Source organism: Aquila chrysaetos, chromosome 1 (assembly GCF_900496995.4).
Source record: "Aquila chrysaetos chrysaetos chromosome 1, bAquChr1.4, whole genome shotgun sequence".
Taxonomy (NCBI): domain Eukaryota; kingdom Metazoa; phylum Chordata; class Aves; order Accipitriformes; family Accipitridae; genus Aquila; species Aquila chrysaetos.
Window position 1 is genome coordinate 77,954,254 of NC_044004.1, and position 13,232 is coordinate 77,967,485.

The following is a 13,232-nucleotide window of genomic DNA, read 5'->3' on the forward strand; positions in this document are numbered from 1 at the left end:
TGTAAGACAGATCAACCAAAACTTGTTGAAAAAAAAAATCCTTACAAATGTGTAGGAATATAAAACAGTGTTCAGAATGAGCACAACTCAGAGGAGGGTTACACATAGCAAACAAGTGATGTTCATATTGAAATGCATGAGACATGCTTTCTCTCACTGGAACATGTTTTATGATTTTCAAATCAATCTATTCTCCCTAGAAATGACTCCATCTTCACTGGCCATAATCTCACAACATTACTTTTTAAGGCAAATAATTTGTCAGAAAGAAGAAAAGAGTAACTGTTCTTATACATAGTACCTGTTGCTAGCCCTTTCCCAGGATGCAGCTGCCATTTGCATGGCAGTTGTACCACTCTATAGGTTAGGGTAAAGATACAGCCCTAACAACTCTTTTTTAATCTCCCTTTGGTGCACTATTGCCTTTGTTAATCTTCAATTCCCAATTCTTAGAGAAAGAAGAGGTTTTTTTACCACAGGGACTACAGCCACAGCCCCTGGAAACCAGAAGCAAGCAAGCGTCTTTTGGTACACCCAATTCCTTCCCCAAGACAGACAGACATCATTTTTTCAGATGAGACACAACCCGGCACTCCACAAAACAAAAACATTTAAAAAAAAATTTTTTTTTAAGTGTACGACACAATGGAGGAAAGAGGTTAGCGCTGAGGGTAAATTCCAAATAGCTTGGCACGTTTTCCTGGATTGTCTCTTACGTAACCCCCAAAACTCAGCCTCGTAACAGCCTGCTGGGAGCAGAGGGGAGTGGGTCCGGAGCTCATTGACAACACCAGGCACATGTGAGAATACACACACAGCCACCACACACAGAAGGCAATAAGAATAAGCTAGTCCACTGCAAATGTCAGCCAATTTATGTAATATCCTTTTACTCAGCATTTCTTATTCACTGGAGAGTGAATAATCTCAATAAACAGTCTCTGAAGAATTGAAAGTGGAGGAAGTTAGTTGGATTCATAGTCTTTCTCCAGTTACTGCTGTTGTTGGCTGCTTGATAATCTGTCTATACGTCACTTCAGTTAAATAGTCAGTGAAAAAGCCGGCATTTATTTCATAAGAATCACCAATGCAATTGGTGTTAACAAGTTCTAATTGTTATTAACAGCAGCTGTCATTTTAAGTTGACTAAGCACAACAGCTCTGGGCTGCTCCTGTTCATGTTATTCCATGAGGCACACAGAAGATTTACTCCAGAATCCAATTTGTCCAGAGACTACTTTTTCAGATGGTAGAGAGACAGAAAGTACAGACTGGGTGACAGCAGTGCTAAGACTTCCTGATTTAACACACCTAGGAAACAAAGGAAGAGCTGAGAAGTGGGAGGAGAGTATGGAGATGAACAGACTGGATATAAATAATAACAATGATTTCCCCAGCCAGCCATTCTAGTAAAGAAATACATTGGTGGTATACTTACACCACCTTGAAATAGGACCAAGAATCTCACCTGTTCAGTGCTTCAGAATTACATATTTGGCAGATCACGAAATATGACCTTTGTCACTATACTACATTACTTTTCTATTATTATTTTTAAATTACTTTCATTTCAGAGCTCTAATTTCTTGTTCTTTCTAGGAGAGCGAGCAGTAATAACCTGTTATGAATGCTGCAGCTTTTTTTAAAAACAGGAGGGGAAGAGGAAGAAAGCAGATTTTCTACTCATCACAAAACAGAAGAAATCTCAGTTAACTGGCTTACAATCAGAAACAAAAGCTGTTACAATCAAAGTAAAGCTTACAATACACATCAGACAGAATTCTGAAATTAAATCATATCCCTTCACAGGTATTGAAAAATCTAAGAAAAATTTAGGGTTAACATTCCAAAACCAAGTACAGAAATTCACAATGAAATACATGGTCTCTATTTTTATAACTACGTCATAATGGAAAAACAAAACTTCTAATCAGCAAGCACAAAAGCTTGAATTTTTACATTTGTTACAGTACTTGTGTTTACCATGGACATCTTTATTGACTTTGAACGTCCATAGAAAATTCACCTGATGAGCCTTCCCTTAAAACCGATTGCTTTATGCTCCTCTCCAAAGCACAAAATTCAGTTTTTCCTACTCCAAATGTCTTAGTAACTGATTATCTATGAGGGAGAGGACTTTTATTTTTTATCTTTTAATTATGAAGGTTCCAAAAATTGTGTAATGTTTGGTGTACTATTTTGTACCTGACTGGTCAAACCATTTTCTTGCAGCTATTTTGAACCTCCATGATAAAGTAATCTGTTTATTCAGTCTCATGATTAATCTGATCCACATGAAGAAATTTTATTCTGGAGAGTTTTGTTCTATTACAGTCATCTTCAATTCTAATGAATACTTCTGGGTTTGATGGAGAAGACAGATCTATTTAACATATGGATCTAACCTCTAAAACTGAGGGTAACATTCTGTGAAAGATAGGGTCATGCACAGAAAATTAAAAAATAAATCTGGTTTACATGAAAAAAATGTTCAGGAATAATCTTAGACATTGTGTCAGCAACCATTTCATTTATTTACAAGATTTAAGTTCTTTTTTGGACTTTGCTTTTTCAGTAACTAAAGTTTCCATTTGTTACTCTTGCTCCTCCTGGAAATATAGCAGTAAACGATAACATAAATTGTTATTACAAATACTTAGATAACACTGCTGAAACAGTATTTACCTGAAGCATGTCCCAAGAGTCATCAGATCCAGTTTGGCTTAAGGGTTCTGTCTAACATCATTAAATGCAAAATGTTCCTTTAGATAAAAGTAAGATAGAGGATACGTTACTAAAAAACCTACAGGAAATGAGAAAGTATTAGAGGCTGTGTTCTAATTTAAGTGTAAAAAGATTATGTCTCAATATATCATTGTCAATGACCCTTTATTTAAATGAATCCAGCTGATATCAACTGAATATACCATTTTCCAGAACAGGAGGCACATTTATATATGTCATAAACAGAGAATATCATTACATGCCATTATGTAGTATCTCTAAAAAAATTGGTAAGCTCCAGACGTGCTCTAAATCCTCCTGAATTCAGTCTCTTTTGACTGAAATATGGACTTGAGCAATGCTTGATGAGGTCCCCCTCCAAGAAACCCCACATGTAGAGAGCATGCAGACACCACAGACCTTGCAGTATCCAAGAGGATAGATGGTAATTTCTAAAACCGAGATTAACATGATCCTCTACCACAAAGAAATAAGCAGAAGTCTGGTAGATTTTTATTTTATTTTCAACATGGAATTTGTTTTATTTAGAGATGTTTAATTTATAATTATATCATGCTCGCTGAATGCTTAGTTATGTTATGGCACTCTGCCCAGAGATCTCTCATGGATGCAGCTTTTAACAATTTCATTGTTTCACAGATGGTCTGTATTTGCCTTTTGGTTTTGGGTTTTTTTTTAAATATTAATTGCATGATTTAAAAATGAAAAGAAAAAGCAATAGTAACAGTGCAACAGTTTTAGGCTTCAAGGGGTTACTTGTCTCCAGAATTTCTTGTGGAACTGAGTTGCTTCAGATTAATGCAAAGTCTGCAACGTACATACCGTATCAATCTCTAAGCGTAGTTTGAAATATTAGCAATATGTAATGCCTTCAGAATTATGTCTGATGTAACGGTAAAAGATTATCTGTTGTAATTGCAACGACTACAAAACCTCTCATAAGAAATTGCCATTTATTGTTAGCAGCAGATCTCTACTGCCTCTACCTGTAAGGCAATGAGCAGACATTCATTATTACAATGAAGTAATTAACCTTTAAAGACCTACCTGGAGGCAAGGCATGGGGTGTGGGCTTACTTGGTTAACAAAAGATAGGTAATGCTGGAAAACTAGAAAAACAGAAATGGAGATTTTCTCCCTGAAAGGGAAGAATGGCAATACATCCTTCCCCAGAGCAGTGCTTTCTGAGACTGCACAGACTATAGGCAGTTTCCTATAGAATATACTGGAGTCCTCATAGACAGTGCAGTAGTTTGAGAAGGTCACATGGTTCCCACGAGTACCCAAATATCAACAATATCAACCGTAGCCAACCTCTAGTAATCAACTTACTAAAAAACCAAACCAAAACAACAGCAACAAAAAATCAACTCATGATATTCTACAGCCTGCCTTATATATTACTGCAGTAACGTCAGGGAGATAGTCCCATCTGCTGCTGGTACTGTCCTCCAGACAAGGCTACACGGTGACTCTGTCTTACATTCGCTTCATTTTCAGTGACATTTCTTTTACAGGACTGATTGATTGCAGCAAATCACAAGTAGCCCTAGTTCTTCTCAGAAGCAAACACTGGGATCTTGATCCCAAATATTTCTTATTTGAGGATGTTGTGGGGTTTGGCTTTAAGTCTCTCACTTTCCTGCCAATTTCAAATGTGACTCAAAACCAAGTTCATTTTCTGGTCTGTTGCAGTCATTCTCACAGGACTTTGTTAGAAACAGAATATAGAGGGGATTGTAAGAAAATAAGTTGGAAGAATTTCTGGAGCTGGCACATGCTAAAGGATTTAAGAGGCTAGATCAGATGACAAGGCTGTCATCTTTGTATTAATCCCTTCCTTCCATGCACATTTTGGAGGCCTAGGAAGAATTCTCTCTTGCCTAGATTTTTAATACAAAAAGCTACTCATGTAAAGACAACCTCTACCGTAGAAGATATGCTGTTTGACTGTCTTGTCGTTACAGAACATGACATTATCAGCTAATAAAAGATTGTGACACAGTAGAGCAATCCAAGAATAAATCCTAGACCACTTATGACTCCTTCCCAGTAAGTTAACATTTCAGTGAGACTTTTGCTATTGTTCTCAACAGGCTGCAAAGAGAAACTTTGGCTGTAATCAGCAGTGATTTCAAGGCAAATAAAAAGGAGTAAATAAATGCCACAAAGAATCCTTCTTAGGCTGCTGGCAACAGCACAGCAACAAAATTAGCCTCTGCTTGTGACATTCAAACAGATGGGTGTCACCCAGGTGGAACAGATGACACATTAAGCAACAGTCTCGCACTCCATCATATTTGACCCCAAAAGAATGACAAAGTTCATATTTAAGGAAGAAATTACTGTGATCTGCTATGCATATTATATGTAAGTTATCCCATGTGCGTTTAGAGACATAGGTACAGAACAGATTGTGGGATAGAAGGGTTTTATCTACATTAATTTAACCTACAGGCATTATGAAAAGATAAGTCTGCAGCTGAGCTTCCTACACAAAATAAAACCTTTTTGATCTGTCTGTAAAGCAGATATTTTGTTGCTAACAACAAGAGGAGGGAAGATTATAATTAGTGCCATTTAAAAGTAAAACACAAAACACAATGGAGAAATGAAGTGCAATGAAAGAAGAGAAACAGACTGAAGGTAAAGTTACCTCAGCAGATTTACCGTGCTTCTCTCTTTATGAAGAGGCATCAGCAGAGCAATGCACATGGGCTTAAAAAATTGAGTTTACAGCTGCTACATGCATGGGTCCCAGAGTTCAGAGACAGACATAGAGCCTGATAGTTGATCAGATTATTTATCTGACTATTATTAATGGCACAGTACAGAATATTTTGCTGAATGAGGTCCCTTACTGGGCCAGATCCTGGTCTGCAAGGCTGCTCTGTGGAATCAAGCTATCCCAGTGGGCTGACAGCTGGCCTCTGGGAGAAGACAACCCACCTACAGGAGGTTTGCTGTATAGCACATACAGGTCTTAGAGGATAAGTGACATTTTAAACAAAGCTGGATCAGTTCAGTTAGAAACGGATTTAAAACCAGTGAAATTCCTGACATGTCGAGCCAGGTAACTTCTAGTGTATTTTCTCCTCAGGAAATTTGGGTTTTTTTCAGATAAATATTTAAAGTAAAGCACGTAGGTTTTCATCTATTTAAAATTCCTGCTGAAAGCAATGAATTTGTAAACAAGGGAAGGCAAAATAGGGTATGAATCTATTCTAAAGGAAGCATAATTAAGAGGACTTTATTTTTACAGCCCACAGTAAAAACCCACAATAGCTAGAAACTTTTGCTCTTTTTCAAAGCTTGAGTATTTCAAAAAGATTGTTTTCCATCTAATATCGCAAGAGGGAAATAACCAAGACCAAAATAATGTCTCACAGATTTTATTTTATGTATGAATCAACTAGTCTAATGGAAATACTACCTTCTTTGACTAGAAGCATGGAAGAGTTCAAGGATACAGTATGTATTTTTAAAGAAAAACCTAATACACATGTTTGGAAAGGGAAAGGACAAGACTTAAGCTCCTGGCAGTATTTGCAGACATCCACAGACATTTTGAATAGACGTATTCTTCTGGGGGCTTTCACCTTGTCTGAAGGTCTGTACTTGTTCCAGGTCTTGCACTGTTTATTACATTTTAGAAAGTCAAGTTATTCTTTCCTACTGCACTGCAAACTAGAACATTATTCTTGCTAATTTTGGGGACTCAAGAGCAAACAGAGCAGGGGAAGAGCCAGACACAGATGAAAGCACAATTCTAAAAAAGCAATTTAAGTTTCCACTTAAAAAAAAAAAAAACAAACCCAAAAAAAACCCCCAAAAAACCCCAACAACCAAAAAAACCCAACCAAAATGAAACAGAAGAGGTAAGGATTTTCCTCAAACCTGCAGCAATAATGTCTGTTAATTTTCTCCTTGCAATATTAAAACCATTGCTGTCAAAAATGCCTGAACCAGCACTGCATCACATCAGCAAAACAGGAAACATGACAAGAGGCAACTTCGTACGCTTTTCTCAGAGCAAGACAAATAAACAGACCAGGATGCGACACTGGAGATTAATATTAAAGCCATAAATAAAGAGATCTTACGTAAAGTAAACTATTGCAGGTTATCTTTAAAAGAGGTACTAAAAAGAATTAGTGAAACTCAAAACCCCACATACTGCAGTCTCATTTCATTTCCAGAATATTTAAAAAGAAGACATTCATTCCATCCTGCCAGTATGCCAGTTTGTATGTAGAAGAACCGTTCTGCTCTACTGAGTTTGCACTGTATGTTGTATGACTACTAGTAGCTGTACCTGGCACACTATAACTACTGTGGTTTAATCTTCACCCTATATTCCAAAAAAGAGCTACTGTGTTCATTGTCAAGGTTTACTACTACCCTCCAAGAACTACCCCGTCCTAGATATTATCATTACAGAGTCCAGACTTGTGGGAATTCTGTACGGCCAAGCAATGCAGGAGGCTTTTAGAGAAATTCCATCAGCTTTATCAGGTTTGCAAATCAAGGAAATGTCTTTCAAGGTGAAAAAGCCCAAATCTTAAATGACATCAAACATTCATTCATTACTACAATAATTCTGACTCCTATTTGTTATCCAAGGCCTCATTTTGTTACACACTCTATGAACAGAGTAAAGAATTTCTTCTCTACAGAGTTTGCAGTTTTAGAGGTGAGAAACAGATTGATAGAGCTAGATACGATTGTCTCCAAAGCTGACCATTCTCCCTAAGTGACATTCCATGCAGGAGACATTCTTTAACTACACGGGATGCTCGGCTCTTAATCCTCATCAAATTCTTCAGTGGAAAGGATGGCTCAACCTACTGCATCTCTGAAGCAAAGTTTTTCCAGGTCATCATTAAGTACTCAATTGCTATTGCTATTAAAGCTTATTAGAGGTTCATCCAAGAAAGAGCGGCTTTTAATGAAGGTTGCATTCCTTATCAGCTTTAGCAGTCCTCAGTTTTACATTTCCTTCCACTAAGAAATGATCAGAAAGACACCCTTTTCCAGTATGCAGAAGAGTGAGGAAGGACGATGATGTTTTTGCAATAATCTGTTTCTTAGGGACCAAGCCTTTTAACTCCCCAAAGCAATGGAAACTTCACTGACATTTTTAATGAAAAAGGGACTGGTTCCTGTATTAATTCACAACCAAAGCATGATTCCCCCTTCCCCTCCAGTCTCCTGAGAATAACATATCAGCGAAATAACATCTTGTCACACATGCACATCAGCAAAAGCATCTGTAAATTCTCATTCAAGAACTGAATCTGTGGTAGTGGCTCATAGCAACACATAAAACAGAAAGAAAACAGCTTGACTGGACTTTTAAAAGAAAATCCAAATCATAACAAATCCTCTTTTAACTTGTTAGCCGAGAGATGGACGTGAGCATTTGAGGGAGGGCAGGGAATGGAACATCTTATTTGTATGTCTCTTCACATCATGGCCATGTATTAAATTCTAAGCATCAAGTTGTAGGGCAGTCTAAAGTTCTATTTTACAGGTAAGCAAACACAGTTAATTAAAGCAGTACCTCTTGGCACAGACAGAAGTCACGTGCTTTTAAATTAGCCCCCGTATTTTGGAAGACCTTTCTTCAGCAGTTTAATAATGTTTGTTTAATGATCAGACTTGAACAAATAAGAGACACTGGAATAACCAATTTTAAGTCATTTCCTCCAGCTTCTCCTGGCCTTGAAACTCCTCTCTTCTTTCACAGTTTCACTGGCCTTATGAATGGTTGTGAGAGGAATCTGGAAGGCTGGAGGTCCTCCTCAAGCTCTGTTGGGAAACAGTCCTGAGTATCCAGCACTGGAGCAGAGATTTGAGAGCTGTTCCCGTATTAGCCACAGCAATTCCATGTATAATAATTAGTGATCTGACATTTGGCAATTCTATTGAGTGCTCTGAGACGTCAAATACTTTTGAAAACACAAGCTAGAATAATTGCATAGCCAGGGTCACACGTAAAACCATTTTTTAAGTTAATTTAAGTTAATTGCCTGGTACTTCAGATAAACAAAGAAAGATTTGGGCTTCTTTTCCAGTAAAGCTCTCTTCACCACCACTTTACTACCAATTACATCTGAGTTTCCTGGCAGCCATCAGCATACTGTCACAGCTAAATGGCTTCAGAAAACAAGGATCCTTGAACCAGAAGAACTTGAATGATATTACTTGGGATGGTTATTTAAACAGTGCTTACATAAACCAAGAGATGAAGAGAAGTAAGGTACTGACCACTGACTGCCCCTTACCTTGAGCAAGGCATACTCAAGGAACTGGAATAATGTTATATTAGGAGGACTTTGCCAGTTAATTAAATTGATCTAATCAACATATCTGTATTGTTGCAGGTGTACTGTCTAATTTTCATCACTAGAGGAATCAGAGACATTATACTGATATAGAATTATACACATGTAATTGCACCCATGACCGCTTCCCCTGAAATAGTATGTGCATGGTATATGCGGATCTTTGAGCTGCAACCCACAGACGGAACTGTAAATGCAGGGAGCAGCAAATGAAATACAAGAATTAATACCGAAAACAAGACATAATTCCTTTCAATTTACTGGAGGGGTTCTTTTTGTACAAGGCTGTTGTTGGACAAAATTAGGATTTACTGATAATAGTTATTCTGAAAAAGGAGGTATTTTGATGGTTTTATTTGACATAAACAGGAGGTGAATGGATTAACTGCCCTATTTCAGGATTGTGTGACTAGACTACACGTTAATGTTGCTGAGAAACTGTGTCTGTTCTGCTCTAGAATGTGTATGTATATATGTAGATATATAAATAAAATTTATTTTATACAACTCCTCTGGAGTTATTTTGGCTCTCCAATACTAACAAATAGGGGTTTTCTGTTGTTTGGTTTTATTTTAAGTTTAGTTAGTGAAAGCAGCGACTCAGATTACACCTTGGAAATAAATCAGTTCACCAACTGTGTTGTTTTTAGTCATCTCTGCAAATCTGCAACACTGGTTAAATATTTGGTCTCACAACACAGCAGACAAAAGTTGCAAATAGCACTAAACCGCAATCTACTGATTTGAGCTGAAATACAAGACAGTCAGGGACCAGTCTTCCCATTACTTCTAAATAAAAACTACATGCTATCTTTTATACTCTTGCAATAATTAAAAAATAATCCTATTGTTTGAAGCAGCACTTGGTCCCCAAGGAAAGAATTCCTTTCCATCTACTATTTTACTTTTGTAAAGTAAAGTTTCTATTTTACTTTTGTTTTGAATCTCTGCCAGGCAGGGAAACCAAATACAGGCCTTGGTTTCCCCCACTTCCCATGAGCTCTTTCACCATCTGTGCATGATCATGGCCCAGCTTTTCTTTCCACCCCTCTGAACAGCACACTAGGATTCCTCTCAAACATACCTCATCATGGGAACACGTGGCTGCTATGGATGGTGCTGGTGAAGTTGGAGTTGGAATAAATGCAACATGAAGCCACTCCCCAAGTGCCATCGAGAGCCTGATGAGGCAGGAGAAGCTAGGGAACTATTTTTTCCCCTCTACTCAAGGAAGCACCTCTTCCCCAAACTGCTCTTGTCCATCACTGAACTATGTGTGACAGGGAAGGCCCTGTCACTCCCTCCCCTCCTGCTCTCAACCACCGCAGCTGGCACTGAAGCCTGTACAGGTTTTCTGTGAGCTCCCTATTCCAGCAACTGCTCTGTACACTACTAGAGCCACAATGCAGGGTTTCTGTCTGCAAATCCATGCACTGATGAATTCACTGATCACTCTTCTGCATGGCCCTGCTGAACCATCAGGCTGTTAAGTACCGTCCCTCTGCACGGTGGCTGAGGATGTTCCCTATCACATCCTCTGTGGGGATTCAGTGCTCTGAGCTCAAAGGCATTAATGCAAGGGAGATGGTGAATGCTGTGGTCAACACTTGGCCCATAGAGATCACACGTTAGTCAGTCTGCAGGAAGCTTCGCTGTGACTAGTTTACACTGGCAATGTCTTCAAGCAGCAAGTGCTTGAAACTCCCTTCTAAGAAAAACTGGCTTTTCAGAAGCCACCAAAGTACTCAACACTGCAGACATGCGACTGTTAACTTCATTTTTATTCCTCTGCAAAATCTTGAAATGCACACTACATGCCTGGAAAAGGGAGTGCTTGCAGGGGAACAGAAGTGCATTTGCACCTCAGACGTTCTTTCCTCTGATTACACACTCCTGTCCAGTCCCTGCTGTATCTGCGAGTATCGTGAGCATTTGTAAGGACTTGCAGAAGTACTTGCATAAGGTTCCAGCTCAGGTGATGTTCTTAAGGCTTACTGTAATGCACATAACAGTTCCAGCTCTGCTGGGCACTGTGGAATACACAGTCCAGAATTTGCAAAACATGCACACATGGACAGCCACAAATGCAACTGCATCTTTCAAAATGGAAAAAACAGCAAAAAATAAAGTTTTCAGAAATGTAACGCAACAAACTGAATCCCAGCACTCACAGCAAACCATCACTGAAATGCAGCTAAAAGACACCACTACGGGTGTTTTTCAAAAGTCTAAAGAAATGAATATTACTAACGGAATAAACAGATAGGAAGCCAAAATAGATGGAGCAGTGCGTTCTTTTCTTCCTTCCACCATTCAGAATCAAAACCAGTCTCTAGTTTGTGCACATCCCTGAGCTGTTCTCACTCTCCCTTCAACTGTGCTGAAATCATCCCTGTGGACATTAGTTCTTGGAGCAATGTTATCTACAAAGAAAAAGCCCTTTAAGACTGTGGATCTATTCACACTTTGTTAACACACCGTCTTGAAAGAAAAGGGTCTTGGTCCTGCAGCTTTGCAATAAATGGCTAATTAATGCAGCAATGCTGGTGGCAAGTGGCAGAATTTAGTCTGTGATTTTTTGATTTTTCCAAATTCGTGTCATACAAACTATGCTCTAACTGTATTGGTGTGGAATTGATCTCAAAAAGATTACTGATCTACGGGGAAAGAGGGATAAAACTGGAATATAATCCCTCTGCTTCAAAGTGCTATCAGCAAGTTACACTTCTACAAGTGACTCTGAGGAAATATCTGTAGAAACAGCAGCATGGATGGTCACATTTTGGAAGTTAACCAACAACTGAACAATTTAACACTCCCTGTCAGTTTGCCTTATACAAATTGTAAGGCTGGTAATAAGTCTTTTTTGTTAAAGGTTCTCCCAAAAGTGCCTGTTGTGCACAGCATTCCTGGCAACATTGTGGGTTCCAGTAACAGCAAGCGCATCCTTGAAGCACCAGCTGTCACACTGGGGTATGGCACTGTCATATAGCAGGGTGTTATGGAGTTTAAACACAAAAAAGATTTTTAAAAAAATTCAATAATGAGACATTTCATTCATTTGTTACCTGCTAGAGTTAGTGCAACTCCTCTAGATGTCCTGCCTGAGTTGGTTATGGGAAGCCAACCTGCTTTTCATAGGAGGTCGGTTCTTGATGCTGGCCTGCTGCAAGATCCTGAGTTACTTTGATCCACTGCAGAAAGCCTTAGACAAGGAAACTTCTTAACATCGCTAGGCAAGACGCATGCTGAGAACATTTGTTCTAAAACAAACACTGGCAGGAATAAATCAAGAAGTTCAAAAGGAAAGAAAGAGGTTAGGCAGCTACCATACACAGACACCAGAGTAATCTTCTTATTCAATTAGATAATACTACTACTAACTCCACCCAGAAACATTTTATGGGGGCCTAGGAGTTCATGGAGAGTATAGAAGATATATAAAATTTATAGCTGCTAGTGTCATTTTACATTGTTCAAAAATATATTGTGTGAGTTTGTATCAGTTTCCTAAAGTAAAATAGCAAAGGGTAATTTCTAGTCTCACTAACTACGGACCCCAACATGTGAAAAGATAACATACTGGACAGGTGATGTTTCTAAGCTAAAGAGCAAACCATGTTATTCCCCCGAATGAGGAGCACAGGACAGCAGGCAGATTTTTTAAAAACATTGAATCCTCCAAAAAAAATTCCACTCTGCTCCCCATACTTGAATCTTTCCCAGGATAAACTGAAGTGGAGATAGGGCAGCCCACAAGAGCATCGCAAATAGTCTGTTTCCGTATCCTCCCACCAAGCCATTCCAAACCATCTTGGCTCGATAAAAAACAACCCCTTTTATTCGTGATCCCAGACTGCCTGGCTCAGGGAGGTTTAGTTTTGCTTTTGCTGGAAGACACCAAGCTCCCCAGTCCCTGCCTGCCCCACTTGGGCAGGTGAAGGGCAGGGCAGCCAGCTCACAGCCGGCCAAGGCAGCGGGGCAGTCAGGGTAACAGAGCTCACGGGTGGGATGGCTGGGGCAGCAAGCTGACACCTGCTGCATGCCCTAGTAGCATGTTTGGCCTGCTGCGAGCACCAGTCACACACATCCCTCTCTCTAAATATATGCACACACACAATTTATTCTTACTTCAGTTTT